Source organism: Schistocerca americana, chromosome 9 (assembly GCF_021461395.2).
Source record: "Schistocerca americana isolate TAMUIC-IGC-003095 chromosome 9, iqSchAmer2.1, whole genome shotgun sequence".
Lineage (NCBI taxonomy): Eukaryota > Metazoa > Arthropoda > Insecta > Orthoptera > Acrididae > Schistocerca > Schistocerca americana.
Window position 1 is genome coordinate 119,989,592 of NC_060127.1, and position 15,909 is coordinate 120,005,500.

The window sequence follows — 15,909 nt, forward strand, 5'->3', positions numbered from 1 at the left end:
TCAGATAAAAGAAATTCAGATAGTTATGGGAGACCAAAATTTGACTGTGATGGGTGTCTGGAATTTGGCAGTAGGAAAAGGAAGAGAAGGAAAAGTAGTAAGTAAATATGGACTGGTGGAAAGGGAAGAGGAAGCCACCTGGTAGAATTTTGCATAGAGCATAATTTAGTCATCACTAACACTTGGTTTAAGAATCATGATTGAAGGTTGTATGTGGGGAAGAGATCTGGAGACATCAAAAGGTTGCAGATTGATTATATAATGGTAAGATAGATATTTTTGGAACCAGATTTTAAATTGCAAGACATTTACATGGCAAATGTGAGCTCTAAACCACAATTTATTTGTTATGAACCGCAGATTAAAACTGGAGAAACTGCAAACAGGTAGGAAATTTAGGAGATAGGGCTTGGTAAGTTGAAAGAACCAGGAGTTGTTGAGAGAATTTCAGAGGAAGCATTAGGCAATGATTCACTAGAACAGGGGGAAGGAATACAGAAGAAGACGAATTGGTAGCTTTAAGAGCTGAAATAGTACAAGCAGCAGAATATCAAATATGTACAAGGACAGCCAGCAGTGACAGAATGCTTCCATTTGGTGTACAAGATGTGTAAGACAGGCAAAACCCTGACTTCAAGAAGAATGTAATAATTCCAATTCCAAAAAAAGCAGTTTCTAACAGGTGTGGAAACTACTGAATTATCAATTAAATAAGTCATTGTTGAAATTAGTAACATAAATTATTTACAAAAGAGTGTAAAAACTGGTGGAAACTGACCTTGGGGAAGATCAGTTTGCATTCTGGGGAAAAGCAGAAGCATGCGAGACAATATTGATCCAATGACTTATATTAGAAGGTATCTTAAGGAATGGCAAAACTATATTTATAGCATTTGTACACTTAGCAAAAGCTTTTGACAATGGTGACTAGAGTACTCTCTTTGAAATTCTGAATATAGGAGGGTTAAAATACATTGAGTGAAAGGGTATTTACAACTTGTAGAGAAACCAGATGGCAGCTATAAGAATCGAAGGGTGTGAAAAGAAAGCAGTTGAGAAGGGAGAGAGACAGGTTTGCAGCCTATCCCCAATGTTATTTAATCTGTAGAGCAAATAAAAATTTGGAGTAGGAATTAAGGTTCAGGGAGAAGAAATAAAAACTTTGAGGTTTTCGGATGACATTGTAACTGTCAGAGACAACAAAGGTCTCTGGAAGAGCAGCTGAATGGGATGGACAGTGGCTTGAAAGGAGAATATAAGATGAACATCAACAAAGACAAACAAGAATAAAGGAATGTAGTCAAATTACATCAGGTGGTGCTGAGGGAATTAGATTAGGAAACAAGACACTGAATGTAGTAGACGAGTTTTGCTATTTGGGCAGCAAAATAACTTAAGATGGCCCAAGTAGAGAGGATATAAAATGTAGACTAGCAATGGCAAGAAATGCGTTTCTGAAGAAGAGAAATTTGTTACCATCAAATATAGGTTTAAATGTTACGAAGTCTTTTATGAAGTGTAGCCATGTATAGGGGCGACACATGGATGATAAACAGTTTAGACAAGAAGAGAATAGAAGCTTCTGAAATGCGCTGCTACACAAAAATACTGGAAGGGTAGATCATGTAATTAATGAGGAGATACTGAACTTCCCCCATGAACCATGGACCTTGCCGTTGGTGGGGAGGCTTGCGTGCCTCAGCGATACAGATGGCCGTACCGTAGGTGCAACCACAACGGAGGGGTATCTGTTGAGAGGTCAGACAAACATGTGGTTCCAGAAGAGGGGCAGCAGCCTTCTCAGTAGTTGCAGGGGCAACAGTCTGGATGATTGACTGATCTGGCCTTGTAACATTAACCAAAACGGCCTTGCTGTGCTGGTACTGCGAACGGCTGAAAGCAAGGGGAAACTACAGCCGTAATTTTTCCCGAGGACATGCAGCTTTACTGTATGATTAAATGATGATGGCGTCCTCTTGGGTACAATATTCCGGAGGTAAAATAGTCCCCCATTCGGATCTCCGGGCGGGGACTACTCAAGAGGACGTCGTTATCAGGAGAAAGAAGACTGGCCTTCTATGGATCGGAGCGTGGAATGTCAGATCCCTTAATCGGGCAGGTAGGTTAGAAAATTTAAAAAGGGAAATGGATAGGTTAAAGTTAGATATAGTGGTAATTAGTAAAGTTTGGTGGCAGGAGGAACAAGACTTTTGGTCAGGTGATTACAGGGTTATAAATACAAAATCAAATAGGGGTAATGCAGGAGTAGGTTTAATAATGAATAAAAAAATAGGAGTGCGGGTTAGCTACTACAAACAGCATAGTGAACGCATTATTGTGGCCAAGATAGGCACAAAGCCCATGCCTACTACAGTAATACAAGTTTATATGCCAACTAGCTCTGCAGATGATGAAGAAATTGATGAAATGTATGACGAGATAAAAGAAATTATTCAGGTAGTGAAGGGAGACGAAAATTTAATAGTCATGGGTGACTGGAATTTGTCAGTAGGAAAAGGGAGAGAAGGAAACATAGTAGGTGAATATGGATTGGGGGGAAGAAACGAAAGAGGAAGCCGCCTTGTAGAATTTTGCACAGAGCATAACTCAATCATAGCTAACACTTGGTTCAAGAATCATAATAGAAGGTTGTATACCTGGAAGAAACCTGGAGACACTAAAAGGTATCAGATAGATTATATAATGGTAAGACAGAGATTTAGGAACCAGGTTTTAAATTGTAAGACATTTCCTGGGGCAGATGTGGATTCTGACCACAATCTATTGGTTATGAACTGCAGATTGAAACTGAAGAAACTGCAAAAAGGTGGGAATTTAAGGAGATGGGACCTGGATAAACTGAAAGAACCAGAGGTTGTAGAGAGTTTCAGGGAGAGCATAAGGGAACAATTGACAGGAATGGGGGAAAGAAATACAGTAGAAGAAGAATGGGTAGCTCTGAGGGATGAAGTAGTGAAGGCAGCAGAGGATCAAGTAGGTAAAAAGACGAGGGCTAATAGAAATCCTTGGGTAACAGAAGAAATATTGAATTTAATTGACGAAAGGAGAAAATATAAAAATGCAGTAAATGAAGCAGGCAAAAGGGAATACAAACGTCTCAAAAATGAGATCGACAGGAAGTGCAAAATGGCTAAGCAGGGATGGCTAGAGGACAAATGTAAGGATGTAGAGGCTTGTCTCACTAGTGGTAAGATAGATACTGCCTACAGGAAAATTAAAGAGACCTTTGGAGAGAAGAGAACCACTTGTATGAATATCAAGAGCTCAGATGGCAACCCAGTTCTAAGCAAAGAAGGGAAGGCAGAAAGGTGGAAGGAGTATATAGAGGGTTTATACAAGGGCGATGTACTTGAGGACAATATTATGGAAATGGAAGAGGATGTAGATGAAGATGAAATGGGAGATAAGATACTGCGTGAAGAGTTTGACAGAGCACTGAAAGACCTGAGTCGAAACAAGGCCCCGGGAGTAGACAACATTCCATTAGAACTACTGATGCCCTTGGGAGAGCCAGTCATGACAAAACTCTACCATCTAGTGAGCAAGATGTATGAGACAGGTGAAATACCCACAGACTTCAAGAAGAATATAATAATTCCAATCCCAAAGAAAGCAGGTGTTGACAGATGTGAAAATTACCGAACTATCAGTTTAATAAGTCACAGCTGCAAAATACTAACGCGAATTCTTTACAGACGAATGGAAAAACTGGTAGAAGCGGACCTCGCGGAAGACCAGTTTGGATTCCGTAGAAATGTTGGAACACGTGAGGCAATACTAACCTTACGACTTATCTTAGAAGAAAGATTAAGAAAAGGCAAACCTACGTTTCTAGCATTTGTAGACTTAGAGAAAGCTTTTGACAACATTAACTGGAATACTCTCTTTCAAATTCTGAAGGTGGCAGGGGTAAAATACAAGGAGCGAAAGGCTATTTACAATTTGTACAGAAACCAGATGGCAGTTATAAGAGTCGAGGGGCATGAAAGGGAAGCAGTGGTTGGGAAAGTAGTGAGACAGGGTTGTAGCCTCTCCCCGATGTTATTCAATCTGTATATTGAGCAAGCAGTAAAGGAAACAAAAGAAAAATTCGGAGTAGGTATTAAAATTCATGGAGAAGAAGTAAAAACTCTGAGGTTCGCCGATGACATTGTAATTCTGTCAGAGACAGCAAAGGACTTGGAAGAGCAGTTGAACGGAATGGACAGTGTCTTGAAAGGAGGATATAAGATGAACATCAACGAAAGCAAAACGAGGATAATGGAATGTAGTCAAATTAAATCGGGTGATGCTGAGGGAATTAGATTAGGAAATGAGACACTTAAAGTAGTAAAGGAGTTTTGCTATTTAGGGAGTAAAATAACATGATGGTCGAAGTAGAGAGGATATAAAATGTAGACTGGCAATGGCAAGGAAATCGTTTCTGAAGAAGAGAAATTTGTTAACATTGAGTATAGATTTAAGTGTCAGGAAGTCGTTTCTGAAAGTATTTGTATGGAGTGTAGCCATGTATGGAAGTGAAACATGGACGATAAATAGTTTGGACAAAAAGAGAATAGAAGCTTTCGAAATGTGGTGCTACAGAAGAATGCTGAAGATTAGATGGGTAGACCACATAACTAATGAGGAGGTATTGAATAGAATTGGGGAGAAGATGAGTTTGTGGCACAACTTGACTAGAAGAAGGGATCGGTTGGTAGGACATGTTCTGAGGCATCAAGGGATGACAACTTTAGGATTGGAGGGCAGCGTGGAGGGTAAAAATCGTGGAGGGAGACCAAGAGATGAATATACCAAGCAGATTCAGAAGGATGTAGGTTGCAGTAGGTACTGGGAGATGAAGAAGCTTGCACAGGATAGAGTAGCATGGAGAGCTGCATCAAACCAGTCTCAGGACTGAAGACCACAACAACAACAACTGAACAGAATTGGGAGAAAAGAAATATGTGGCACAACTTAATTAAAAGAAGGTACTTGTTGATAGGATGCATTCTGGGACATCAAGGAATCACCAATTTAGTACTGGAGGGAAGTGTGGAGGGAGGTGGGGAGAGGGTAAAAATCATAGAGGAAGACCAAGAGATGAATACAGTAAGCATATTCAGAAGGTTGCAGTATCTATTCAGAGAGGAAGAGGCTCGAACAAAATGGAGTCCATGAAGAGCTGCTTCAAACCAATGTTTGGACTGAAGACGGCAACAACAACATGATTTTTAAACCAAATGTTAGCAATTGTTAAATTATGATTTCTGCAAAAATCTTCTTTCATTCCTTCCCTGTAGTCCACATGCTTCTACTATTTTTCCTTCATGTCCTTTTCTTCCTGCTATGAGATTCCAGTCTGCCATAACAATTACATTTTCCCTCCTCTTATCTGAATAATTTCTTTATCTTATCATACTTTCTTTCAGTCTCTTCATCATTTGTGGAGTTGGTCAGTATATGAACTTCTACTACTGTGGTCAGTGTTAGCTTTATAAGTATCTTTGTTACAATAATGCATTCCCTCTGCTGTATATAGTAGCTTACCCCATTCCTGTTTTCTTTCATCATAATATCTACTCCTGCATTATCACTTTTTGGCTTTGTATTATGAACCCTTTACTTGCCTGAGCAGAAGCCCTGGTTTTCCTGCCACTGCACATTACTAATTCCCAGTATATCAACCTTCAACCTATCTATTCCCTGTTTTAAATTTTCTAACCTCTCTAGCCAATTAAGAAAGCTAACATTCCACACTCCAACCCACATACCCCAGTTTTGGTTTTCCAAGTGGCGATATCTTTCTTATTAGTCCCCAGCCAGAGATCCGAATGGGGAACAATTTTACCTCCAGAATATTTTACATGAGAGGATGCCATCAACACCAAACCATACAGAAGAGGTGCATGCCCTGGAGAAAAATAACTGCTGTAGTTTCCCCTTGCTTTCAGCCATTTGCAGTACCAGCACAGCACGGCCCATTACCAGGCCAGATCATTCAATCATCCAGACTGTTGCCCCTCGAACTACTGAAAAGTCTGCTGCCCCTCCTCAGGAGCCACACATTTGTCTGGCTCTCCACAGACATGCCTCCACTGTGGTTGCACCTACGGTACAGCTGTCTGTGTTGGTGATCACTGATGCACTCGAGATGTCCACTTTGGTAAAGTTCAGGTACACTGGGAGGAGACCATGTCTGCATTCCATTTCAAAATATGAGATCTGAAGAATAAATACACTAATTGGTACTTCATCTAAAAGATGAAGAATGTGGAAGTGTACCTTATATACTATGTTTCTTTGAAAATCAGATTAGAAATGGAATTCACATTTTAGAGATTAAAAACTTTTGTTAGTTGCTCGTTACTGTAGATTTAATATGGGAGAAGGTGGAGTTGCAATTTTTGTTAGAAACAATGTGGTGTATAAACCTCCATATTTAAGCAGATGTGTTGGGCAGTATTTTCATGCGTGTTGTATCAAGATACCAGCATATATTGTAACAGTTATTGTTCTGTCAATTTACAGGGCAACTGCTGGATATTTCAATGTTTTTCTGAGGCACACTGAATCACACTTGTTGCCCATGTGTAATTTGTTCACCATATTTGGTGACTAATGTGAACTTCCTAACAGATAATAGGAACTTAATGGATCTTTAATACCTGATGTGCTCTTACAATATAGTAAAAATGGTAGTCTGTCCAACAAGAGTAATAGCCAGTTTCAGTACTTTCATACATAACGTATTGATAGAAAAGATTTGATATTGTAATTTAACCCTAAAAAAATACACGAAAAAACAACAACAATGTACCACGAAGGAATTACACACTTTAGTCGCAAATTGATATTCATACAGGTATCAAAGGAAGGTGGAAAACTATTATCTTTAGCAGCTGATGGATGAATGTGTCATGCAGCAGTGCAATTTAACTGCACAGCTGGCAATGACAGTATACAGGGGGCATGTCGATACCAGGGCACAAAGTCTTTGTGAATTTCATCCCGTGTACTCAGCTGGCATCCTGCGTACTCAGCTGAACAGTAACTATGCCTCACAGACTGGTTGCGCAAACAATATGCACATGTGTCAGCATTTGAGAGAGGATGTGTTGTTGGGCTCAAAGAAGCTGATTGGACTAATCATCAATTCACTCGACACTCTAATGAGAGCAATGCCACTATTTGACGATGTTGGCAGGAATGGGTGAACAATGGCCAACCAGAGTATCAAGAAGGAATCGGGTGACCTAGACATAACAATGAGAGAACTGTGCAATGGCCACAGAGGCACTCACAGCACCAGGTTCATCGTTATCTTCACTCTGACATGCAACTGGTGGTTCAGTGACTACTAGGCAGCTCAAAGAAGGGAGGCTGAGCTCACAACACCCCTGGTGTGGACTACCATTGACCTCTGTACAACAAGAAGTTTGTATACAGTGTTGTTGGTGACAATCAGCTTGGAACCTTATTGATTGGAGTAGAATAGTCTTTAGTGAAGAATCCCGCTTTGAACTGAACCCCAATGCCCAGTGAAGACTCGTGTGGAAATGTTCTGGACAGCAGTGGATACCAAGCAGACTGGTGCCCGCCATCTGGCCTGATAGCCCGGAGCGATGGTCTTGGGTGCCATTTCTTTTCATAGCAGGATCCCTTTTGTTTGCCATCTGCAGCACAGTGATACACTGACAATATTTTACACCTCCATTTTGTTGCCCTTCATGGCAAGCCATCCTGGGCTCACATTCCAGAAAGATAATGCCTACCTGCACACAGTGACAGCTTCTACTGCTTATCTTCATGCTTGTCAAAACTTATCTTGGCCAGCAAGGTCACTGGATCTCTTCCAAAATGAGAAAGTTTGGAGAACTATGGGCAGGGCCCTTCCACATGCTCGGGATTTTGACGATCTGGACACAATTTGGCATGATATCCCTCAGGAGGATGTCCAACAATTCTACCAATCAGTGGCAAGTGGAATAACTGCTTCTATAAGGGCCACGTCTAGACCAATGCATTATTGACTTGCTCAATTTGTCAAGCTCTCTCTCATGAATAAATCATCCAATTTTTCCGAAATTGTAATCATTTATTTGTCTGTAAATGTACATCAGATCTATCAATTTCCACCCACCCTTTTTTTAGTGTATTCCAAATGGCCTTTCTGAGCATGATGGGCAGCTCCTCATCACTGATATAGTAAACAAACAGAGCAGTAAATTTCATTTTGATAAACTTTAGGATAAACTACAGAAAACTTCTGGTGGGTTGATCTTGTGTATATGATGCTATTGATATTACCTTGCAATTTAATATATTTATGACTGTGTTTACAAGTCTATTTGAAGAAATCTTTCTTAAAAAGGTACTGAGGGAAAACCTATTTAAATTGGTCTATAGATATTGTATTGTTACAGACATCAAAGTTTCTTGTAGGATGAAAAGAGAACTTTATGCAGCAGCTAAAACATCAAATCATCCAAATATGTTGGAAGAAAGCACTGGTTACACCCATATACAAAAAGACTAATAGAAGTGATCAACAAAACTACTGTCCAATATACCTGAGACCCGTTTGTTGTAGAATCCTAGAACATATTCCGATCTCAAATGTAATGAGGTATCTCAAATAGAATGATCTCCTCCACACCAAACAGCACGATTGCAAAAACGTCAACCGCGTGAAGCTCAATTTACACTTTTCTCGCATGACACAATGAAATCTTCGGATCGAGGCAGTCCAGGTAGACGCAATATTTCTCGATTTCCAAACAGCATTTGACTCAGTACTACCTCGGTGTTTATTATTAAACAAGATTGTATGGGGTGCAGTGTTGTCAAGTATTGAGAGCAGCGCAAGAAGTATTGACCACTGCAGAGGTACTACACAGCAATGTGGTAGCTAATGAGATGCTAGGAAGAAGCTGTGTCTCCCATAGTTCCGAGGTGCCACCGCTGCACCTGTGCTGTGAAATAGTGTCACCAGAGGCCAGCAGGGCAGTTCTGCCCGAGGTCAGATCCTTCCACCTCCAGAAAGGTACTATCGGAATAATGCCGTCATGCTACTTACTCGCCATGACACAGCCCGTGTCAACCATCGGGGACTGACGAGGCTTCTGTCTAGTGTGAACTGTGCCTACATGCTAGTGCTATCAGAACTGCGTCAACAAGTGTCTATGAAGTTTTGTTTTCTAGTGACTGTAGTGAAGAAACAGTATGGTCATTCTGAACTCTTATCAATTTGCCACTCAGTAATTGTGGGTCATTTAGTGTGTTCTGCATCGCAAGTCCACATGTGCAGTTTCATAGCTACAGCCAAGCCTGATAAGAATTTTGTTATAATTAATAAAGTATTACCTATTCATCTGCCTAGTTAGCTGTGCGGTCTAACACACTGCTGCCCGGTGGATTAGTGTCAAGGTCCGGTGTGCCGGCCAGTCTGTGGATGGTTTTTAAGGCGGTTTTCCATCTGCCTCGGCGAATGTGGGCTGCGATTGCTGCGCAAATGCTTTCTCCACGTATGCATACACCATCATTACTCTACTAAGCAAACATTGGGGTTACACTCGTCTGGTGTGAGACGTTCCTGGAGGGGGGAGGGGGAGGGGGGGGGAGGATGTGTAACCCTGGGTTCAGTGTGGGGTGGCGGTGGCGTGAGTGGATTGCTGTAGCCAGTTGAGGGGTTGTGAACCAATGAGGGCTACAGTGGTGACGAAGCCTCTCCATTGTTTCTAGGTCCACAGTCCCGTACAATACAATACAATTACTTATCCAGAGTGTTTTAATTAGCTGAATTATTACTAGTCACCTCAGTGTTCAAGAAGTCAGACACAACAAGTAAAGTGACACCGAATGTGCAGATCGTGATTACGTTGCTGTGGCATATTGTGTAACAATCACTCTTGCAGCTGTGCTATTTTTCTGTTTGTGTGTGTTGTTACATTGGGTGTTCAGGATGTGTTTTCCACAATTGTGTCTTTAATGCAAGCTATGCAATTGCAGGGGCAAAGGATTGAATAGATATTACAAGCACTGCAGAAATTATGGCAGCACCATGAACACAGCCCCAGCGATTTCAATTAGCAACAACTCAACAAATGCTTCAAGTGCCTAAATTGAGAAAGTTTCTGAGGCAAAGTGAAGATTGGGCTGATTACGGTGTGCAGTTGATTGATCATTTTAATGCGTACAGCATAACAGGTAACCAGCGTATTTACCATTTTCTCTTGACCATAGGCTCAGATCTATTTCAGTTGGTGATGAAACAGTTTCCTGATTGCCAACCTCATGAGGTCCTCTATGACAAGTTAGTTGACAAACAGTCAAATCATTTTAAATCACAAATGCGTGCAGCAGCTGCTCATTATAAGTTGTTTAGATTGAAACAGCAGCCAGAACAGTCCTACAAACTAGGAAATATCACTTTCAGTGTTCATATGGGTTCAGTTACAGCGACACTATGATGAGAGATGCAATTACCCAGAATGTGTCCGATTCCGTATTTCCGCTGCCATACGAAAGCTCCAAACTGTGACAGTACAGTATTGTCAGTTATTGAGTCACAAGACAGTGTCGAAATAACTGAGCACAATTTCATGATTTTTACGCACCTGCAATATCTGGTGCCAGAAGCAAGACAGTTCAGGGGATACCCCCTCCTCCATTCAGGTCAGATGCCGTCTGATGTCTAGATCACATTCTAACCAATCGTACCATCGGGCCGCAGCGCAACCTGCACAATCACAGAAGTCCTGCCTGTGTTGCTTTCACACACACAATAGGGCATTTAATTATAGATGGTGTTAGGCAGCGTTCACATTCCATGTCAGACAGTTATTATAATGAGGTGCGTGTTGTGTCTGCTGCACAACAGTCCACAGATCCTGTTGTTGTTTCACCAGATTGCAAAGATACAAACATCGAACATGTCAATCACCAATCCGATAAATTGTATGTTCAGTTGCGTTATTCCCCCACTCTGAAGATTTGATGGAAAACTAGGTCAGGGTCATTTCTTTTCAAAAATTGGAGGCCTACCTGTAGCTACCTTTGGATGACGGGCCAAAGAAAATTTTTGTGGTCAACACACACAAGAGATAATTTCTGTTCCAGATATTTTCCACAGGTACCATGAGTAAATGACAGCATGAGTACCTTCTTTCTCTGACTATTCAGATGGTATAGTTAACTCTGGTTTTATGCCATCAGAATGCTTACAAAATATAAAGGTATTGTTTCTAGTGTTGCCTCAAGTGAGACTGACGTGCAACCATTCTAAGAGCTCCTCTTTTGCTGACCCTTTCTATTTTCCTTCATGAGATGGTGTCAGAGCTGTATCCAGATTATTTTCTCTGAGTAACATAAAATGATTAGTGAGCACATTTATCCATGCATCAATGTTAAGTGTATGCTATAGCGATGAGATGTATTTTTCAGATGTTAGCAGTGTCACACTGATGAGAGGAAGAACAAGTAACATAATTTATGATGTGCTAGCTTTAGTGTTAAAGATAATAATAGTTATTTGCCTTCAGCAAATGTGAGTATATCATTTATGGAATGGTAATACAAGTTTATAATGAGTAATTTAATCACAAGGATTGCTGGCTACAAAAAAAGTTGAGTTCTTCAAAGATTAGCTAGAATGAGAAACAGGTACTTAGTAGATGGCGATGAGATAAAACCAGGCAACAAGCAGGAGTAAAAATGCATTAATTCACACAAAGATAAAATAAATAAATAAATAAAAAATAAATAAAACAAAAAAAATAAAAATAAAAAGAAAAGGTATTGCTTCTTAAACAGGATGCTGTGTCCTCATAGACTGAAGAGCCAAAGAAACTGGTACACCTTCCTAATATCGTGTAGGGGCCCCACTAGAATGCAGAAGTGCTGCAACATGATGTGAAATAGACTCGACTAATGTCCGACGTAGTGCTCGAGGGAACTGACACCATGAATCCTGCAGGACTGTCCATAAATCTGTAAGAGCACGAAGGGGTGGAATCTCTTCTGAACAGTACATTGCAATGCATCCCAGATATGCTCAATTATGTTCATGTCTGGTGAGATTGATGGCCAGCGGAAGTGTATAAACTCGGAAGAGTGTTACTGGAACCACTCTTTAGCAATTCTGGACATGCAGGATGTTGCTTTGTCCTGCTGGAATTGCCCGAGTCTGTCGGGATACACAATGGACATGAATGGATGCAGGTGATCAGACACGATGCTTATGTATGTGTCACCTGTCAGAGTCATATCTAGACATATCGGATGTCTGACATCACTCCAACTACACATGCCCCACAGCATTACAGTCTCCATCAGCTTGAACAGTCCTGCTGACATGCAGGGTCCATGGATTCATGAGGTAGTCTCCATATCCGTACACGTCATCCATTTGATACAATTTGAAATGAGACTCATCCAACCAGGCAACATGTTTCAAGTTATCAATAGTGGAATGTCAGTGTTCACAAGCCCAGGTGAGGCATAAAACTTTGTTTCATTCAGCCATCAAGGGTATACCAGTGGGCCTTCGGCTCTGAAAGCCCATATCGATGAAGTTTCGTTGAATGGTTCATATGCTGACCTTTGTTGATGGTATAGCATTGAAATCTTCAGCAATTTATGGAAGAATTGCACTTGTGTAATGCTGAATGATTCTCTTCAGTCGTTGTTGGTCCCATGCTTGCAGGATCTTTTTCTGGCCACAGTGATGTCGGAGATTTGATGTTTTATTGGATACCTGATATTCATGGTACACTCGTGAAATGGTCACATAGGAAAAGCTACCTCAGAGATGCTGTGTCACATCGCTCGTGCACCAACTATAATACCACATTCAAACTCACTTAAATCTTGATAACCTGCCGTTATAGCATCAGTAAATGATCTAACAACTGCACCAGACACTTGTCTTATATAGGAATTGCCGACCACAGTGCCGTGTTCCGCCTGTTTACATGTCTCTGTATTTGAATATGCATGCCTATACCAGTTTCTTTGGCACTTCAGTTTATATTTGGCATGGTAAGAAATATGGTAGGTTTACTAAGGAAAGAGGACCCACATCTTTGTTAAGGGAAGAATATTATACAGAGAGAACACCATCTCTGTGGTGAAAGGGAAAAAAGTGTAGTGAAATAGAAGTATGTCTGAGGCAAGAGGTGTGTGATGTCGTGATGCAGGTGTGGGAACGACTAACCAAAATTAAATAATATCAGCGTTAACACAAAGCACTTTATTAAACTATTGATGACACAGATGTAACACACCTTAAAACACACATTATGCAAATGAAGTACACAAAGACACAGACAGGAAATACAGCAGAAAGAGCGCCAAACACGGTTGTCAAAAGTATCCCAAAGTGAAATTCCCTGATTTTCAGAAAGAGTTTTAGCATTTTAACCAGACAAATTTTGAGATCTCAAGCTAATTAAACAGGTAAAGTGCTGGCAGGTCGACAAACACACAAACAAACACAAACATACACACAAAATTCAAGCTTTCGCAACAAACTGTTGCCTCATCAGGAAAGAGGGAAGGAGAGGGAAAGACGAAAGGATGTGGGTTTTAAGGGAGAGGGCAAGGAGTCATTCCAATCCCGGGAGCGGAAAGACTTACCTTAGGGGGAAAAAGGACGGGTATACACTCGCACACACACACACACATATCCATCCACACATATACAGACACAAGCAGACATATTTAAAGACAAAGAGTTTGGGCAGAGATGTCAGTCGAGGCAGAAGTGCAGAGGCAAAGATGTTGTTGAATGACAGGTGAGGTATGAGTGGCGGCAACTTGAAATTAGCGGAGATTGAGGCCTGGTGGATAACGGGAAGAGAGGATATATTGAAGAGCAAGTTCCCATCTCCGGAGTTCGGATAGGTTGGTGTTAGTGGGAAGTATCCAGATAACCCGGACGGTGTAACACTGTGCCAAGATGTGCTGGCCGTGCACCAAGGCATGTTTAGCCACAGGGTGATCCTCGTTACCAACAAACACTGTCTGCCTGTGTCCATTCATGCGAATGGACAGTTTGTTGCGGGTCATTCCCACATAGAATGCGTCACAGTGTAGGCAGGTCAGTTGGTAGATCATGTGGGTGCTTTCACACGTGGCTCTGCCTTTGATCGTGTACGCCTTCCAGGTTACAGGACTGGAGTAGGTGGTGGTGGGAGGGTGCATGGGACAGGTTTTACACCGGGGGCGGTTACAAGGGTAGGAGCCAGAGGGTAGGGAAGGTGGTTTGGGGATTTCATAGGGATGAACTAAGAGGTTACGAAGGTTAGGTGGACGGCGGAAAGACACTCTTGGTGGAGTGGGGAGGATTTCATGAAGGATGGATCTCATTTCTGGGCAGGATTTTAGGAAGTCGTATCCCTGCTGGAGAGCCACATTCAGAATCTGATCCAGTCCCGGAAAGTATCCTGTCACAAGTGGGGCACTTTTGTGGTTCTTCTGTGGGAGGTTCTGGGTTTGAGAGGATGAGGAAGTTGCTCTGGTTATTTGCTTCTGTACCAGGTCAGGAGGGTAGTTGCGGGATGCGAAAGCTGTTGTCAGGTTGTTGGTGTAATGCTTCAGGGATTCCGGACTGGAGCAGATTCGTTTTCCACGAAGACCTAGGCTGTAGGGAAGGGACCGTTTGATGTGGAATGGGTGGCAGCTGTCGTAATGGAGGTACTGTTGCTTGTTGGTGGGTTTGATGTGGACGGACGTGTGAAGCTGGCCATTGGACAGGTGGAGGTCAACATCAAGGAAAGTGGCATGGGATTTGGAGTAGGACCAGGTGAATCTGATGGAGAGGTGATTTTGAGGAGAAGAGGTGGGTCCCGCTGTGACGGAGGACGGAACTGTTCCAGGCAGGGTTCAATTTGGATGGTGTCTTGGGGAGTTGGATCATTAGGAGTAGGATTAGGATCATTTTTCTTTGTGGCAAAGTGATATTTCTTTCAACAACTTCTTTGCCTCTACACTTCTGCCTCGACTGACATCTCTGCCCAAACTCTTTGTCTTTAAACATGTCTGCTTGTGTCTGTATGTGTGGATGGATATGTGTGTGTGTGCGCGAGTGTATACCTGTCCTTTTTTCCCCCTAAGGTAAGTCTTTCCGCTCCCGGGATTGGAATGACTCCTTACCCTCTCCCTTAAAACCCACTTCCTTTCGTCTTTCCCTCTCCTTCCCTCTTTCCTGATGAGGCAACAGTTTGTTGCGAAAGCTTGAATTTTGTGTGTATGTTTGTGTTTGTTTGTGTGTCTATCGACCTGCCAGCACTTTCGTTCGGTAAGTCACCTCATCTTTGTTTTTAATATATATATATATATATATATATAACGAATTCTGTATTTCTGAACGTGTTTTTAACTCCAATTTTCAATGAACAGCAAACTATCGCCTCCTTTACAGGATTTTTGATCTGAAGGGCAAATAAACATTTGTAAAAGCCAGTTTTAGTTAAAGAATTTCTCTGTTTATTGAGTTAACTTGAACTTTGAATTAACACCAAGTTTTGCTCCTCTGATACCGGATTTGTGAACTTTCCAGGCAAGATTACGTGTCAGATCAGACATGAAAGGAATATGTTGTATAAAATAACACTAAAGCTAAACTACAACTAACTGAGCAGGATTCAGGGGTCCAATGGTACCGACAGAATGCCGCATGACTAGAAGCAAATATGGAGGGGCATGTAGTCAGCACACCACTGTCTTGGTCATTGTTAGTTTTCAAGACAGGAGCCTCTACTTCTCAGTCTAGTAGCTCCTCAATTGGTCTCATAAGGGCTGAGTGCATCCTGCTTGCAGATTGGACAGCCAGTCATCCAAATACTAGCAAAGCCTGACAGTGCTTAGGTCTGGTGATCTCACAGGAACCAGTGTTACCGCTGTGGA

At 41.6% G+C, this 15,909-nt stretch overlaps 1 protein-coding gene across 1 annotated transcript in view; it reads right to left on the reverse strand.

The window, feature by feature from the left end:
• The window catches only part of LOC124550960 (poly [ADP-ribose] polymerase tankyrase-1-like), a 111,279-nt gene that overhangs the window by 40,704 nt on the left and 54,666 nt on the right, over nucleotides 1-15,909 (reverse strand). The gene's annotated exons all lie outside the window — the stretch shown is intronic.